The following is a 19,827-nucleotide window of genomic DNA, read 5'->3' on the forward strand; positions in this document are numbered from 1 at the left end:
GCTCTGATGGCCGGGGCAGAGGCCGCTCAAGGTCAGTTGGGGTGGGAGGGCAGGGCGGGGCGGAGCGTGCCAAGCATTTCAGCACGTTTAACTTTCGCCGCCAAACTCTGCCGTTGAACTGGAGCTGGATGATCGGACGGCGGGTGCAGTGTTCGCACGGTGAGCACGATCTCTGGTCTCAGAAATTCAGCCAATCAAAAAGTTCGGACGTAGATATGAATGGAACAAATTGTGGAATGTTGCAATCAAAGACCATGGAAACTACCACTCCCACGTCATGGGAGAGAAATGTCCGTGATATACACCTGGTCTTTCATAACGTTTAGAATGGAACTCGAGCAACTCCAGCAATGCGGAGAAGACGCATCCGAAACAGCGGCAGAGAGTCTCCAAAGATATGACTGCATCACCTTAATCCCTGGAAACCAAGGCGGATTATTTTTTGCGAGGGGAAGGGGGGGGGGGGGCAATGTGGCGCACGTTATCACGTACTGTCAAAGAGCGGTAGCGACTGCGTAGATCATGATAGCGCCCGGTGACCAGAGTGCCCGGCATTTTAAGCCAGACCACCAGGTGGGAGCCGGAGGTACTAAACGCTCGGTCATTACGCCGTGACGAAGGCAGATGTGGAGCTGTGCTTCGGCGTACTAAGTTTGAACCTAACTTACCGAACGATTTCCTAGTTGTAATTGGCTTTCTCATACATCAGTGTGTCGTGCTGAACTCAAGGCTCGTGGTGCCTACTATCTCAATTATCACACTAAGGCGTTTAAGACACGCCGACAACAGCCTTCGGAACAAGCAGGCATAGCGAGCCGATCTAGCGAGACGTGATGCAGTCATTGCACACTCATTAGTGGCCGTTGCGGATCGTGCCGTACATCACGATACGTTGAGTTTTTGCTTTAGCGTTCTGCTGTTGAACCTGCATTTCACGACCATATGATGAGCTCAGGGTTCGGACAATAAATGCTACTACTTGGTGTGGCACAAGCACAAGCACACTTTTGTGACTCTGACACCACATGAACTCCCAATCACAATGCCTAAACTTAATTTTAAGACAAACTTTTGGACTTAACTACATGTGTGACCGGAGGATGCACGCATGCAGCTGCATCAACGGATGCAGTCACATGCAGTCAACGGCATGTGTGACCGGCGGATGTACGCATGGAGCTGCATCAACGGATGGAGTCACATGCTGTCAACGACATGTGTGACCGGCGGATGTACGCATGCAGCTGCATCAACGGATGCAGTCACATGCTTACCTTTGGTTCAGATGTCGAAGATTACGCGAGAATCCTCGCCAAGCATGCCTTTCACCCACGTGGTGTCGTAGGCAATCTCTGCGCCTCAGCTGCCGGGGGCCGGCCAGAGCCGAGGCGGATGGCACGGAATCCTCGTGACGTCACGTGGACTCCGAAGCGTTCGGGTCCATCGATCGACCGGCTGGCACGCAGGCACGTCTGTTGAACCGGCCGCTGGCGTATGGCATGACGTTATGGCAAATGACATCCAACTCACCCGGTATGATTCGGCACGGCCGGGCCAGGACGCTCCAGAAAGAGACACGAAATACCCAGATGCGTGTCGTGGTGATGGCCAGAAAGATGACCATTGTGGAGTATACGGGGGGGGGGGGGGGCATGCGGTGACCATTTCGCATGGTCGGTGACCGCCGCTTCCTACAGCGTCCTTACAACCATACAATCACAGTGTTGTGGTCTTTACTGTCATGACCGACGGACGAAACGCTCTAGCAGTCTTTATGATCCGATACTCCCTTCTTATTCGACACTTTAAACAGCAAACGTGCAAAAAAGTATTTAGTGCATTCTAGTCCTGCTCCACGTCCGCTCATGGCTCAGCTAAACGCAGCACCTTGACATAGCGCCTGGTATTTTGAGCTCAACGAACAACACAGAAAGTGCAGCATTACTCTAACAAGCTACCTCGCCCCACCCCGGCGCCCCCGTCCACACCTGACTCGCCCCGGTCCCGCCAGCGCACCCCAATCCGTTGGTGACCTGTGAGGTGGTGGCCGCCCATTGGCAAGCGTGGCCATGATCCCCTGCAGCACGCTGCGCCGTCGAGCACATCCGCACACTCCGGCCGCGTATCGCGGAGCACGGCACGGGCTCCGAACTCTACACTCTCAGACACTAAAAAAAAGTTTCCGTTCATATGTGCAGCAAAGGCGACTACCGCAACAGCGTTTTTTTTTTCAAAATGGGTAGGACGGTCTTAATGGGTAAGACTTGCGTGACGGCAAAATAAAACGGGCAAAACAGAGATAAATCTAGTATACTTAAGATACGGCCCGCGGGGCTTAAACGGTATTGATGCATGGGTAGGATGCTTTGAGCACGCGGGCGCCATAGCTTCATTGCTGTCACCTGTGGTCAATTCATGTGCGAGTGTATGATTGAAATAATGTGTGCGGTCATATCAAGGTCAGTATCCATTACATACCGCAGCCCGTGCAAAAAAATGCATTCAGCCCAGCACTGATAATAAGGAGGGGGGGGGGGGACTCAATATACAATATGTGACCACTCAGTTAAGGCTCTGTGGAGAAAAAGTGGGTTTAAGTATTGCGTTTGCAAAGGCACTGCATCGCACCAAAACGTGTTCCAAATCGCGAGATCTTGTTGAGGCTAATCGCCATTTTGTCCTGCGAGGCTCTAATATTGTTCGTAGCTTGGCCACAGCAGGAAAGTCGCATTGACCCCCCCCCCCCCCCCCGCTTATCAGTCCGGGTTATGAAAAACGGCGAATCAGGGCGAAGTTCAAGCGTGGGCTGGCATGCCGTTCACTGCCGATGTCGGAAGGACCCGGCCACTGGACTCTTTCATCGCCCATCTGGTTGACTTATTTGTTCAAAGCTGGGACGTATGGAATATTTGGCATTAAGGGATGGAGCATAATAAATCGAAACCTTCCCTGAAAAAATGAGTTTTGTGCGCTACAGACGTGTGAAATTCTTGTCAAACATTTCACACCATGTCATGTTCTGGAACTTCGTATTAAATGCATGCTTGGATTTTTAACTGTCAACATTTACTCACTTATGTACTGATGCATGCCATAGGCTTGATAAGGTGGGTGGAAAGGGGGGGGGGGGCGACCTCTTCACGGGGCCGCTATGTGAATACGGCCACGGTTGAAGGCTGTTGAGAGCTGCTTGCTGTTGCGCCGCCCTTTTTCGTTTACGTGTGATGATGGTAGCACATCATCTTTGGTATTCCTGTTTTTCCATTCTGTTCACAAAATGTTATGTCCAAATCGACGAATGGCAGAAAAACCAATTCAAACACACTCTCAGAAAGAACAAAATACGTAACAATGCCAGTGCAATTTTAAGTACCACCGTTGGTTTTCGGATAAATTAAAACAAGGAGGAGTCAATGAAATTTGCGAACGCTAGCACTGTTTAGAAATATAATCTTCCAATTTATCACAGTATTCTGGTCAGGTCTTTTGCTGACAACAACCGACCCTCACTTTTCGAGAAGGTACGGGGTAAGCCAAAGTTATCAAGCAAGCATTGGTATTATAAGACAGTGCTATAAATGGATCAGTGAATTAGAAAGATAAGTACAACTGTAATAAATGGACGTAATATATATATATATATATATATATATATATTATATATATATATAATATATATATATAGATATTGATATAGAGAGAGAGAGAGAGAGAGAGAGAGAGAGAGAGAGAGAGAGAGAGAGAGAGAGAGAGATAGAAAGAGAAGAGGAGAGAGAGAGAGAGAGAGAGAGAGAGAGAGAGAGAGAGAGGAGAGAGAGAGAGAGAGAGAGAGAGCGAGAGAGAGAGAGAGAGGAGAGAGAGAGAGAGATAGCGAGAGAGAGAGAGAAGAGAGAGAGAGAGGAGAGAGAAAGGAAGAGAGAGAGAGAGAGAGAGAGAGAGAGAGGAGGAGAGAGAGAGAGAGAGAGAGAGAGAGAGAGAGAGAGAGAGAGAGAGAGAAGAGAGAGAGAGAGGAGAGAGAGAGAGAGAGAGAGAGAGAGAGAGAGAGAGAAGAGAGAGAGAGAGAGAGAGAGAGAAGAGAGAGAGAGAGAGAGAGAGAGAGATAGATTATATATATATATATATATATATATATATATATATATATATATATATATATATATTAGTCACACGATCCTGGGTGGTTGTGGTAGCTTATCCAGAAGCTCCCGGTCGCCACACGATCCTGGGTGGTGGTAGCTTATCCAGAAGCTCCCGGTGGTCACACGATCCTGGGTGGCTGTAAGAGCTTATCCAGAAGCTCCCGGTGGTCACACGATCCTGGGTGGTTGTGGTAGCTTATCCAGAAGCTCCCGGTCGTCACACGATCCTAGGTAGTTGTGGGAGCTTATCCAGAAGCTCCCGGTCGTCACACGATCCTGGGTGGTTGTGGTAGCTTATCCAGAAGCTCCCGGTTGTCACACGATCCTCGGTGGTCGCAGAGACAAGCGCATGGCTGTTTGCTTTATCGACCCCGCTGGGAAGCGTTTGTTCATCTGATGCGCACGACGCCTGCCGATCAATGGCGACCAGACCGTTGTACCAGCATGACCCTGATTATCCTTCAACGTGTTTATGTTATCCAGAAATGTTTTACGAATCAACACCAAGCACCGTTTTTGAATGTTCGGGGATCATCAGCAGCAACGCTGCAGAACAGTGATAGGACTGCCCTGGGATTTCAACGCCCATTTTCCCAACGTGAGCATGACGTCTCTGGATCCCTCACCTAGAGCGTGCTAAACGGTGGCCCTGCACCATGAGGAATGCCATGAACGGAATGAAAAGTTGCGCTTCCCTTGGCAACAGTTCGTTTCATGGAACATGTACTCAGAACGACCATTCTGTGTACCATTTATGCTGACAGAGATGATCTGATATTAGAAAATAAACATGAGATGAGTGCAGATTCGGGATCCGTGACGTTGACTACAGCGTCCGCACCTGGCAGAGGAAGGTAGCCATCGTGTGAGTGCAACACGTCAGGCTCATCGTGCTCGCCTTTGCCTATACCGGTTCCTGCTCCACCCTCACACACGTGCCACGGCCCTCGAGCTTAGAGGTCAAACCGGCCATCCGGATTTCCCCGCCAAACTTGACCTTTAGTTTGTCATGCCCCAGCCGCGAACCGCGCTGGTCGGCGCACTGTCTCGGTAGAGCCATCTTCAGGCACACAGCCGAGCGATGAGTACCACTGGGACAGTAGCCCCCTCCACTTTCCAAGTCTATCTCGGTGCATCATCGTAATCGCTTTCCTTGAATCCGCAATGCTGCGGAAATGCACTCCGCAGCATTTTTGAGATCCAAATCTGCGGCCTTGTGCGTCTAAAGTCTACTGCAGAAAGGATCCAACATGGGAGGAACTCAGTGTTGATCTCAGCTTTGCGTAGCTTCCCTGCAGCCTGACGGGCCAGCAGTGAGATATTTTCCCAATGGGCCCTTTCGTCCTTCAGCCTTTCTACGGAATACCCACCTGCCACTTCCGCAGAGAACCGTCAAACTGCCGTGGTTCATCAAAAAGTATTTCAACAATCCTTGGTACCCTTCTTTGTGTGATCTAGGGACTGGATTAAAGCGTTATCCACACGGTACTTTAACTTCATGGAGGGATTAATAACGCTGTTAGGGCTTCGGCTGACTCTGCGCTTCTGATTCATACTCAATCTATAAAAAACGAGACCCGAAAGTTGACTGATACGGGTTGGTCATATGTGGAATTGTTAGGAAGGAACACCATGACGTACGCCTGGATTCTCTGATGGTTCCTTTCGTGCGTGCCTGTGCCTTGTTTGTTTGTTTTTTTAACTGGGGGCCAGGGGCGGACGGTTGAGTAACGTTGGCTGCTTCATGTCAGCCGGCAGGGAAACACGAGTATGTATTCGCAGCCTCCACTTTGGGAGACCTCTTTTATCAAACTGCAGCTTGTAGTGGCACACATTTGATCAAGATTTAGATCGAGGAGGCCCATAAATAAGCCAGGGGCGTACATAGGACTCCACTTGGGAGGGAGCACGGCAACATGTTTTCACGGAAATTCGAGTTTAGCTGACCCCAGACGCTTCTTGCGTACCGTGAAAAAGCATCCGATCTTCTTATTTTTACTTGGAGGCGTGGGACGATGTACTATCAGCAATTAGTCATGTGCATGTGAATACCCGCGATGAAGTTGGTATGTGGCTGGGGAACACACGCCCCTGGAGGCGAATATATGCGTACATCCCTGGGTTGAGTTAGGAGGCCCTTAATTGTGCTCAGGAGCCTCTTTTTACATCAATAGGCCACTTTTCTGGAGCAGAAAGCTTTCTACAAAAACTGCTCAGGCCCTGCTCTGGGGCAGGAGACACTATTTGGTGTCAAAGGGAGGGTTCCTGGCTCAAGAGGTCACCATTACACATCGGAAAGGACCTCGCGAACCACTTTATGCATCAGAAGGACTGTGCTTTGAATAAAGAAGTGCGCCTTGTAAACCAGAGGGCCCCGTTATGTGTCATGAGATCTCCTGTGCCCTACGGTCTTTGTTCGCGGCTAGGAGACACTGTGCTGGGATGGAAAAACATCCACTGGAGTGGGGGCGTCAAATTCATTTCAGGGCTCGTGACCACTCCACCTTGGGTAGAATACGCTGTAATGACATTGTTTTTACCTTTATTCCAATGCACACATTTATCTCCACGCCCGAATTATCTAATCAGACGCAATGTCTACAACACCTATACTTGAACCGGAAACGCTAGGGCTGGGATCACAGAATATTGTTGACGGATTGACACATACCCTTTTTACAGAGAAACATCATTTAAGCACCAAGAACTCCTCATCTGGACAACAAGTAGCTATGCCATAGCTATGCCAAGCCGCTATGCATCAAGAAAATGAACAGCTACCAGAAATGAAACGAAAATAAGAAATTAAATAATAAAGTGATGAATGAAAGAAAATGACTGAAATGAAATGGGAGTTCTGAAATTAGGTTTGTGCATCATTGCACTAATATCTCATGCCACATGGAGATCTAAGCTTCACTCACTGGAAGAGCTTATGTGACCGAAATATAGCTAATTTTACGACACATTTAGTAATGTTTAAATTTCAGAACTAGGTATACACCGGACCGCGTAACATTTGTTAAGACACACGGTCTCGGAGGGCATCTGATATCGACACCAGTAATTTATCGAACCTGATCGCGCCAATTCCGATGTGGGTTGGGAATCGGCCAACCGTGTCTCTCCCCGGACGGGCGCGACCGGCGGCCCTCGTTCGGACGAATTACAGCAGACGTTGTGGGGGATGAAGGGGATGGGCCTCACGCGATTCAACTTGAAAGACGCAGCAGCTGACCGTTCGCAGTTGGGGGTCTGGGACGGTGGACGGGCTGAGCCGACCGTGGACCACTCGTAGCCGGAGGGCTAGGGCGCCGGCCAGCCTGGGGACGGGAGGGCGCGGACGGCTGTGCGTCCGAGCGCCCGGCCCGGGGTGGCCCGAGGGTGTGTATGAATCTCTTTTTGCATGAAAGAGCTACGCAGTGCAATCAAGCTGCGCCCACGTGGCGCCGCGATGAGTTTAGATGCGTGGACGTAAGATTTGAGAGGGCGGTAGGACACTTTCACTGCGATACAGCGCAGTGCCTGTTCTATGACACCCCTTTTTGACATTAACAGAACAAATCTCCTTTTCTGTTTTCTTAACAGGGCAACTACATAAATTCACGTTGTGGTCAGTACTTCACGCAGCTGAGGCATTTTTTGGGAAGACGTGCAGATAGGCAACTTCTGTAGGTCTCGCCGCACACGAGACATTTTTAAGGAGACCATTAGACATTTTTGAGGAGATATGCAGAGAGACAGCTGGTGTGGAGCCTTGCTGCGCTTCAGGCGTCCGACCCTGCTTGCAGCACTTGCTGCCGTTACTAAGGCACGGACAGTTGAAGCAGCGGAGTGGATTGGACGTGAGTGTTCCGACATCATAGCTGACATAGCCCGTAATGAGATTCTGTCAGAGTCAGTTTGTTCCTAAGACGACGGCTAGCGAGCGTATGCCCCGACGTTGGCCATCTCGGTATGTGGTCAGCAGTCAGACATTACCCACGCTGCCGACCTGAGTTCCGCGCGGAAATGTTTGGCTTGGTCAGCGGAGCGGAGCTCAGCAGCGGGGACAGCACGTGCTATGACATTTCGTTCATGGCGGAGAAAAACTTGAACCGCCTTGCTACACAAGTCGATGATTTAGAGAACGGCTTTAGTTTTGCAAAAGTGGTGGTTTTCATGTCAAGTAGGTCATGGGCCAGTGCTTATATTTAAGATCGCATGGACTGCAGATAGCCAGATTTTGTTTAGAAGCCCGGAAGCCGAAACGAAACATTTCTGCCACAAGGCTCCACGACCACGTAATGACCGAGTGGGTCCAGTGCGGGCCCAGAAGGCTGGCGACCCTAGGTCAGGGTTGGGAAAGGGTGAGCGTCACAGCGAGGGGTCACCAGAGCAAGCCAGAAGGCTAGTGACCCTAGGCCAGGGTCGGGAAAGCGTCAGGGTCAGGGCGAGAGTCATCGGAGCGGGCGACGTCAACCGTTCGTTGTCAGCGGCCTTGGACGAAGGTCGACGGCGCTCAGACACGGCGACGGGGTGTGCGATCCAGCGGGGTAAACATTGGGATCACAATGGTCATCAGGTGAAGTGACAGCCAGCGTGTGGCTAACGTCGTTTCCGCGACGGACGGAATATTTTTCGCGCCGTCGTGCACATCTGACTGTGCTGGTATATAGCCAACGCTTCGGCCATCTGATTTCTTAGGACATCGGTGGGCATTATTGAACTTCCAGGATTAGGAGGCATTCGACTTTCAGCCAAATAAGCGTCAGAGCCTACGCGTTTCAGTGGAATTTCTGGTATTAGAGCCAGGGCTGTTAATTATGAGTCCACTGTTCTACCATTGAGTTAACTTGGATGATCACACCTGTTATGGCTAGCTTAGTGGTAAAGTGCTTCATGCGGTAGCAGGCCCGTTTTCAATGCGTACCTCAGGGAGGCGCGTTCGAGCTGCGTTCCAGTTGACGAGAGCTGTTTTAAGTTGTGGAATAATGGACGCTGGTCCGCGCCGCTGTTGAGCAATTTCCGGTCCGGAGGACGCAGGCAGCGTTGCCGACGGGCGCGGGGGACCGCAAAGCCGGATCTGTGTTATGCGCGCCGGCTAGAGCCGGTGGCCGCCGCTCAGCTCCACCAAGGGTCAGACCCGCGTGGCACGCGCCGGCGCCGGCGCGTCCAGACCTGGCGGCGGAAGACACCCGCGCTACTGACTAGCGAGGCTGGCGTGTCAGAGACTCAAAGGCTTCAGACTGGCGCGTGAGAGGTTCGAGACTTGTGCGTCAGAGGCTCAAAGGCTTAATATTGGTGCGCCAGAGGCTCAGAGGCTCGAGACTGGCGCGTCAGAGTCTCCGTGTGCGACATTGCCCCGACACTTTTATGACGTCATTGTGCGTTGACTTTATTCCGAAAAGGATTTCGCGGACACGCTTGGTTTTGAATATACGAATACGCCGGCCACCGAGCATCCGAATACACCAGCCACCGGGCATCCGAATACACCGGCCACCGGGCATCCGGATACACCGGCCACCGGGCATCCGAATACACCGGCCACCGGGCATCCGAATACACCGGCCACCGGGCATCCGAATACACCGGCCACCGGGCATCCGAATACACCAGCCACCTGGTTTGATAGCGGGGATGAGCCCGGACGCGGTGGGCGTGCGATTAAGGCATATGTTAGAAAGTGTCCGCTGCTTATGAAACATGCGACTACCTCTCAAATATGGCGGCAGGCAATTTTCGTTTCGTTTTTCAAACAAAGTGCCGTGCCCTTAGCCTTTTGCCGTCGCTCCTTTTTGGTTTCCATCACGAACAGAGCATACGCATATGTGTCTCGTCGGCCTTAAGAAGGCCTCAGTTCCCGCGTAATCGTATGTTTCTCAGCGTGTGGGGGATCCCGGACGGCAGCGCCCGCCGCACTGACTACTCTCAGCCAATACGGCACGTGTAACAGAGCTGCAAAAGTGCAGTGCGAGTCCAGTTGGCAGCCGCGTTTTATCGTCATGATCCATCTGCCTACGGGACGGAAGCTATTTACAGGCGTATCCAGTATCGAGGCCATCCGTCTGGTGGAAGAAGGCTGGGGGGGGGGGGGGAGGCGCCAGACTCCCGCCTCAGGCAGCCGTCACGGGCAGCAGGTATGGGTACGGTTAGAGCAACCAGTTCACGATCGGCTATTATCTGTTTTTCCATGATTGTTGGAGTTAGCGAGCCACGTGTCTCGATCACTCCTACCAGGCCTCAGTGTCTGCCAGCTGACATCATATAGGAGCTCATTTATTTACAACATTATGCAAGTGGCATCTCGGGCGTGATCAAATTTAGGCATCGTGGAAGAAAGCAAACAAAAAGATGCATTACAGCGCCGTTTTCAGAAGCAGAGTACTTTCTGCCACGTAACAGTCTGAAGAGGGTCTGAAGCTACCCATCGTCTTTTGAACGACTGGTACGAACGCCGTTTGGACGATCATCTCCAGTACAGACTTGCAAGAAATGTAATTTCTACCACCAGAGCAGTGCAATGGTATGGTGGCATACAAATCGTTTCTTTGAACCAGTATTGCACACTTCAAGGTTATGCAGACTGAGCACCGGGTCATTCACGAAAAGTTCGACAAGTGAGCTGAATGCGATATTCGATGTGGGCCAGTCTGTTGCAGAAATGACCCTTTCCACCGTCATTGCCTTACGCGTTCCCCTTGTATCGATCTCCACTTGGCATGCCCGCCGTCACCGGTCGCGGCTTGGAGCGCGGCTGACGCCACTCGTGACTGATTCAGTGTGGTGGAGTGAAGAGGGCGGATGCTGTTATACAGATACATATCTGCGGATGCCGTGTGCAAATCCTATCGATATGAATGCCTCATGCAACTCTCAAGATATTCGTACCACTATTGTGCCGATCAGCTGAAACAAATTAACTTGGATCAGCGATGTATTATTCACACGGATGTGACCATATTTCAGCTTTTGGTAGCTCCCCGTCCATGCTTCTATGAATACCGTACACTTATCACGGGATGCATCGTCTCGCTTAATATCATTCGGTCACAATATTGGCCTCATGCCGTTTCCTAAGTAACCCAAACGTCTTTTCAGATCTTATCTATTCATATTCTTACTACGCCCACATAAAACAATCTTGCCAAATTTAGGCACATGGGTTGCCACCGCGTGGTGTTCACTGCACATTTTATGGACACGAGTTGGAGCAGCGCTACCTCCTCGCAAACGAACGACGACTGAGTCGTCGCTTTTGGGATGAAATCCGGCCCCCACCATGCAACAAAGAAATACCAAGAAACCTTCGAGATCGTAGGAACGCTCTGAAGCTACCATGACCCGAGAGTGACCACGCGCTGACCTGGACGGCGAGGCTCCAGTGATGTGTCGGGGATCGGACAGTATGTCGCGGCAAATCTAAATGCCAAAGGAAGCGTGAAACTTTTGGAACACGAATGAGGGCATTTGAGGCCGAAAGGACAAATATTGCAGGCTGTCCCGTTGTCGTGGTTTTGAACTTTTACTCACAACCTTATTTTTTCTTAACATCCTAAGTAAAATGCACCGCCCCTGCATTCCGACCTTCATACTATAACGGTGTGCGGAAATACGTGTGCAACAATTGTGTCAGGAGGAAGCTCTTCGCAGAGACAGCAAAGGCGTCTTCAAGAGTTGGGGCACCGGGGTACACGTCCCTACTCATCAAATTTTTACATGCTTGAACATGCAAAGGAATTCATGTTGGCAGTAAAGCGATCACGGCAGTCTCGTAAGAATAAGCAGACACAAAACATGCAGCGCTGCTATTCACCACTCAAGAAGTTTGGCGTGTCTGCGGCGCTATCGAATGTCTTTTTTTCTCGCGATTTTGAGTTGCGCTGTCGCTCCCTATTGCGAAATCTTGCATGCGCCCTCACAGGCACATATACAAATATGTATTCATCAAAATGTGATGTTCTCGTGCATCTTTAGTGATAGTTCCTTGGCACGTTTCTGTTCCAGAATCAAGGTATCAAACATACAAGCACTTTATTTGTGTCTATGTCACGATAAAGCTGACGCCGTGGAGGCCTAGCGCCAAATTTCACCTGCAAATGACAGGCAACACAAGGAGGGAGTTTGTCCCGGTACGTCGCTCTTTGGGTTCTCAGTTTGTCCTTGATAAAACACCGTGGCTCGACCAGCCGCCACCTGGTCCACCAGATGGTTTGTGGTTTTGATGATGATTCAGATGGAAATTGTGGTTTTGTCTTTCTATTTCCCATGTTATGCCATTACAGATCTTACCAGATCAGGTTCGGTCTTACCACGAAAACCCACCCGGCATGGCCTTGACCAGCATGGCCAACTTCAACCGCTGGCGTTTCATGCATTTTACGTTTTCGGATTGATCCTTCACCAAAACGTATTAAAATAGCTCTTGGTATTGGGTATTACCTATGCTTGTAAGCTTTGCAATACAGTTTATTTTCTTAATGGTTTTCTTAGCTTCGTGATTTTCTTTTCTTAGGTGTTATGTTCATGAACCCGGGTCTGGTAGGGTTGATAATCGATGAACCCCTAACAAACGCACATACAGTCTGACGTGAAAGCATATACATTACTCCAAACATCACAGAATTAGATAAAAGGTGATGATCATTGGGTGAAATAAATATTTGGGGGTTTTATGGTTTTACTAGACCAGTACATGCAGCACTAAATTTTCCACAAAGTAGGTATCGCGATCGACATGTCTACCGGTAGACTTCTATTGATATTTAACTGGACTGTTTTATATTCGCATGGGGCTTGCTGAGATAGTCATTTTTTGGTTCATTACATGCAGTTAGCAGTCATTTTCTTAATAAGACTTCAAATCGTCTCGCTTCTGAGCCTGTCCTACGCGAACCTGTGCAGCCTTTTTCCACCTATCTGAAAATCACCCAGCCTTGTATGACGTCACAGCAACGTCACACGAATATCCCCAGCCCAATCGCCGTATTGCGCTCGTGGTCAAACAGAATATGAGCATACAACAAATTGGTGTATGGAGTACATCAGTGCGAAGTGTCTCAAAGATAGAAAACAGTTGACCAAATCAAGTTTAAGCTGCTGACGGCCTGTGTCAATCACAAGCTGCGTTTTGTGATACACAACAAATACGTTTGAGCAGTTCTACTAGTTATGAGGGGCATTAAAATGATATTCAATTGATTCAAGAATATCTCCGTACCCCTAATCACAAATGCAAGTTAAAAGCGTGCATTTATGGACAAATATACAAGAACACCGCGAAAACGTCCAAAATACGCGCACGTAGATATATTCGATTTCGTTGATGTGCATGAACAAGCCACCGCTCGACGAGTTGAAGTACTACAAGTGAGTCAGCCTTGTAATACTTCAACTCTTTCGAGACAATGCACTCAAGCTTCAGTGACAATGGTGACACGGCCAGTCTGGCTGCGACTTTGACGTCATAAGAGCTGTTTTATGACGTTATCAGATGAAGACGCACGGAGAAGCATATTTACTTGTTGGTGACGTCTCTAGGGTGGCTGTCGCACTAAAAAGCAATGAAAGTCTCAAGTGAGCCGCTTCCTCCGCATCTGATGCTTGCCTCAATATCTTCCAATGTAAAACATTCTCTTGACGGCACGTCTTTCCGTGCCCAGCTGCACGCCTGGCAGATCTGCATCAAGGGGATGTTCTGAGACTGCTGAGAAGGTCGGCCCAATTCCCCACCTTCCGACATGGCTCATTCATACGCTCTGTGACGTCATCGAGACGGCGTTTCCTTTCGATTTCGACTTTTCTATATTTCCGCTCGTGCTGTGGCTACGGGTAAGCAGTGTCCTAGAATTGCCGACTTTTGGTGTAAAGCAACGCCCTATGAAGGGGAATTTTTCACTCCTTTCCCCCATATTTTATGTGAATTTTTCACTCCTGCCTGACACTGTCTAATCGCACATGCCAAACCCCTATTTCCCTTCCAGAGATTTTCAGATGCCATCCAAAACCGAGCTCACTTGAAACCACCAAGCAAAAACGAGGCTCCATAGAGCCTAAACACCTGTGGCTATGTCCTACCTCACCTACATCTGAATCATGTCTATGTACGCACAGAGCAAGGGCGCCAGGTACCTCCAAGCCCAAGAAGCCCAGCTACTCCAGCCACTTTCACGCATTAAGTTTGGTTTATTTACAAAATGCATCACAGTCGGCAGCTGCGTGCCAAATGCAAGGTTTCCACGCATCCCCTATTTTTTTTGGTCTCACCACCACACTACGAAAGCAGAATCTGGTGCAAACACCAGCAAGGCCTGGTAGATAATTTTTCTTCACATATTTCTTTTTTCCTGGGGAAACTTGACCACTAAATTACATCACTCCCGAAATGCAGGAGTAAAAAATTCAAGGAGTGCTTTCTAAGTTAAGTTTACAGGATGAATATCATTATTTGAGCACTTCTGTCAACATATTTTAAGTCAAATCAGCTGATTACAAAATGTTGTCAGAAAAGTATCAGTCTTTATAGTTGCTTAAATATGTTCGTTTTTTTTTTGGTATCATAAGAATGTGATGCCACTTTGCTCTTCATTACTTTTTGGTTACCTTTAGAGGTAGCATCTGTTGCTTAAAATGTTAACCAATTTTTCTGCAAGATGCTCCAGATGCAAACTTGTACACATTTCATACATAAATTGGATTAATTCGCCAGCCGCCCAAATATGTTTGATATGCACCCAAGAGCGAACAATTCACGGAGAATGAAGGAGACAGTTTGAAGCACGGAACTTATTTTTACCGCCATTTTTGCCCTGTTAAACCCTCGGTTAACAGTTTTCTTGGTTTATGGCGTTGCCCAACAATAATAAATCTAAGCTTTTCGAGTGTCTAATTCACCAGGCTGCCTGGCAAGACTATCCTAATGCTGCAATATAGAGCTTTGGGAATGCCCTGACGCAGCAAATACAGAAGTATTTGATGGCGAAATTCTGCCCTTTGAAGGTGTTTATCATGCACACTTCTTATTTGTTTCCCATTTTAATCTCGTAGGTTGGTGGGCATAATTGATATGTATATTTGGGGCGTGAGCGGAATGACTGTCTGCCAGAAGACCATGCAAAAGGTGCTGACTTTTTGTTTTGGGGGAGCAGGAAAAAGCCAGCAAGTCTCCTGTGGACCAAGTAATTGCTTACCTTACCTGCTTTCAACACATGATTGGTAGCCAGAGTTGACCATTTTCTGTTTTAATCCATCGAGTTTTGTCATAAGACAAATAACCATCCCACAAGGCATGCAATGGGCTTATTTTGTTCCATATTCTTGATAACTTGCCCCAAATTTCTTGAAGTGGTCCCTCATGGCGGCTTCAGCCAAATGTTCTCTATAGTTGTCATGGTTTGCTGAATAGCAAATAACTGTACTGTATAGATGCACCAAATTTTGAACACAGGGATACTCTAAGCTGCATAACAATTATAATATGAATTTAATATTAGTATGTAACAAATAGTCAGATCATCCCATTTAAAATGTGAAGCCAACATCTCAAACGTTGTGATTAAATATGAATAAACAAGCCTAAATAGATGCCTTTGCTGCAGCTGAAAAGGCAGGCAGCAATACTGGCATGGTCATCTAAAAGTTATGTTACTTTTCGAAAAGAGAGATTGTATTGGGGAGCATAGGCATTATTACCCTTGACATAGGTTAACCATGGCAATCAAAATAAGTTGTTCAAAGTGATTTCAAGTGTTTTGATTTATGTGTTGTCAACTTTTTCTGGTATCAACAAGCATACACAAATGAACTGAATACGAATGCAAGTTGAATGCAATACAATGAACGCAAATGCAAGGCTAATTGAAACCAGCCAAAATGAGCTTATCTTGTTTTATTATAAGTGCTGCTGTCAACGCATAGCTGAGTTGAGATGATGTTTAACAAATGTGCTACTCGAAGTTAGGTTAAACTGGTTAAGTGCATGGCAAGTGGCAGTACGAATTGTGCAAGAATCAGTAACTCACGACTGTTGCTGTGGTACAAACAAGTTTGACATGATGAGATGAAGTAAGGCTTTTTTAGGTTAGGCATAGTTAGGCTACTTTCATGGAAATAAGCATTGGTATTTTGCAAAAACAGTGACAAAATGTATGTTTTCCCTGAGCCCATCTTAACAGAAGCCATAGGTATGTCTAGTGTGTTTGACTTGGTGATGGGCTGATGTGTAGGAGTCCAGGTTTTTTTTTAGTGTTTTATGCCTGCTGAATTTTCTGTCGTTATTTTGTTACTGAATTCCATTCCTTTGTTTTGTGTTAAAAGTGCTGTGGAAGGGAAGTGCAAAGTACAGGATCAGATTACTGGTGTTAATTTGTTTTTGCTCATTGCGCTGTAATGAAATTGCGATGCTTTAATGTATTCTGTTTCACTTAACTTGCCTAAGATGTTAAAAAACAAAGCAGTTTTGTAGGGTTTCTCATATTACGTCCGTGCCAACCTGAAATAGATGTCTTTGTTTGCTGAAGCATCACTCACGAGATCATAAGTTCTATTTTTTGTGAATTAATTCTTTCACTCCTGCACGGTCTTTTTGCGACGGAATTTTTCACCCCCACCCTAGTTCAAAGGGATTCTAGCTGCCTGCGGGAAGTGTTGTCAAGTCGCTCGCTCCCCGTGCACAGAGCTGCTACCTTTGCAGCAGTATACCCCTTTGGGATCTGGGCAGACACGCTCTTCCTCTGACGCGTGTCCGAGGCAGGACAGATGCATAGTCCCACTGATGGTGGCGCGAGGCAGGACAGGGCTGGAGTCCCCGTCCTCTGACGCGTGTCCGGGGCAGGACAGGTGATGTCTCTGATGTGTGTCCGACGCAGGACAGAGCAGATGTCCCCATCCTCTGACGCGTGTCCGGGGCAGGACAGGTGATGGTCTCTGATGTGTGTCCGACGCAGGACAGAGCAGATGTCCCCATCCTCTGACGCGTGTTCAAGGCAGGACAGGTGATGTCTCTGACGTGTGTCCGAACGCAGGACAGAGCAGATGTCCCCATCCTCTGACGCGTGTCCGGGGCAGGACAGGTGATGTCTCTGATGTGTGTCCGACGCAGGACAGAGCAGATGTCCCCATCCTTTGACGCGTGTCCGGGGCAGGACAGGTGATGTCTCTGATGTGTGTCCGACGCAGGACAGAGCAGATGTCCCCATCCTCTGACGCGTGTTCAAGGCAGGACAGGTGATGTCTCTGACGTGTGTCCGACGCAGGACAGAGCAGATGTCCCCATTCTCTGATGCGTATTCAAGGCAGGGCAACCAGTGTCTGATGTGTGTCCGACGCAAGACAGGGCAGGCGCGTTTATTCTTCGCTCATGCCCTCCCGGTACAGGGCGGGGCTGGCGTGTTCATTCTTTGTTCATGCCCTCCCGGAACAGGGCGACGCTGGCGCGTTCATTTCTTTGCTCATGCCCTCCCGGAACAGGGCGGCGCTGGCGCGTTCATTCTTTGCTCATGCCCTCCCGGTACAGGGCGGGGCGGGGCGCGCCCAGAGTGCGCTAATTTGTGGCGGGCGCCCGTCGGAGGCCGTACAGGTCACTCGTTAATGAACGCCAGGGCGTGATGAGCGGGCGCCGCCGCCGGAAGAACGTCATGCATGAGGTGCGGCCCGCTCGACCCGCGACCCTGGGGGTCTTAAACCGGCCGGCCGAACATGCGGAGGATGCCGACCTGATTGCGAGTGCGAGAGAGAAGCGGTCGGCGCCCTGGGGTGCAACTCGGCGTCACTCAGCGGCGTATTCGGGGACTCAGCCCCCCCAGTGTTCTGCCGTGACTCAGTGACACCCATTGATCTGTCCGTGACGCAGTGCCATCCAGTGTCATTGACATTGACACCATTGACGTTTAACATGACACATGACTAGATGCTGACAGTACTCCGCACCGGTCCGCAACAGCAGACTTCTAGATATCCTCACCGCCGAAGCCCCTAAATTGACATAAATGAGGACCATGTACGGGAAAAATGGACTGGGCGGATGACTAACGGCCATGCCATGTGGCCATGCAGCCAGCACCAATTGTCAAGTTGCTGACGTCGTTGGCACAGTTGAATGCAATTATTCGGTTTAACGACGCATTCAACATGTGTGGGGTCGTTTGGCGCTGACATGCTCCGGCCAATGACCGCGGGGAACGTGGTGTGATTTTCGGGCCGGGAGCCGAGCTCCTGCCCCACGGCCTGCCACACACGGTCGAGTGCCACGACCTCCCACATACGATCGAGCGCCACGACCTCCTACACATGGTCGAGCCCCACCACCTCCGACACATGGTCGACCCCCACCACCTCCCACATGTGGTCGAGCGCCACGACCTCCTACACATGGTCGAGCCCCACCACCTCCCACACACGATCGAGTCCCACCACCTCCCACATACGATCGAGCGCCACGACATCCTACACATGGTCGAGCCCCACCACCTCCTACACATGGTCGAACCCCACCACCTCCCACATACGGTCGAGCGCCACGACCTCCTACACATGGTCGAGCCCCACCACCTCCCACACACGATCGAGCGCCACGACCTCCTACACATGGTCGAGCCCCACCACCTCCTACACATGGTCGACCCCACCACCTCCCACATACGGTCGAGCGCCACCACCTCCTACACATGCTCGAGCCCCACCACCTCCTACACATGGTCGACCCCCACCACCTCCCGCATACGGTCGAGCGCCACGACTTCCTACACATGGTCGAGCCCCACCACCTCCCAGACACGGTCGAGCCCCACCACCTTCCTACAAATGGTCGAGCCCACCACCTCCCCAGACACGGTCGAGCCCACCACCTCCTACACACGGTCAATTCCCTCCACCTCCCACACATGGTCGAGCCCCACGACCTCCTACTCATAGTCGAGCCCTATGACATCCCACACACGGCTGAGCTCTATGGACTCCTACTCACAGTCGAGCCCTATGACATCCCACACACGGCTGAGCTCTATGACCTCCTACTCACCAGTCGAGCCCTATGACATTCCCACACACGGCTGAGCTCTATGACCACCTACTCACAGTCGAGCCCTATGACATCCCACACACGGCTGAGCTCTATGACCTCCTACTCACAGTCGAGCCCTATGACGTCCCACACACGGCTGAGCTCTATGACCTCCTACTCACAGTCGAGCCCTATGACATCCCACACACGGCTGAGCTCTATGACCTCCTACTCACAGTCGAGCCCTATGACGTCCCACACACGGCTGAGCTCTATGACCTCCTACTCACAGTCGAGCCCTATGACATCCCACACACGGCTGAGCTCTATGACCTCCTACTCACAGTCGAGCCCTATGACATCCCTCACACGGCTGAGCTCTATGACCTCCTACGCACCTTTGAGTACTCTCCCATCTGAGCCGTGACATCCCCGCGTAGTTGCATAGCACACTTGCCAAATGCAAAGTCCCGTCTGAGTTGATCTGAGCTTCCGTCTGAGTTGATCGTGCGTTTGTTTTTGACCAGCTCCAACCAACGAGATGGCGGCAGCTGGGGACCGGCCGGTTCGTCGCGTGGCTGACGTGACGGGCCGGGGCGATGCCAACCAGGGCGTGCCGGGATGGGTTCGGGGCGCAGCCTCCTTAAAACACCTTCGGCCCGGCAGCCCTCCCCTCCCCTCCTTTTCTGGAGTTTGCGGGACAGCAAT

Source organism: Pollicipes pollicipes, unplaced genomic scaffold (genome assembly GCF_011947565.3).
Source record: "Pollicipes pollicipes isolate AB1234 unplaced genomic scaffold, Ppol_2.1 Scaffold_6052;HRSCAF=7182_pilon_pilon_pilon, whole genome shotgun sequence".
Lineage (NCBI taxonomy): Eukaryota > Metazoa > Arthropoda > Thecostraca > Pollicipedomorpha > Pollicipedidae > Pollicipes > Pollicipes pollicipes.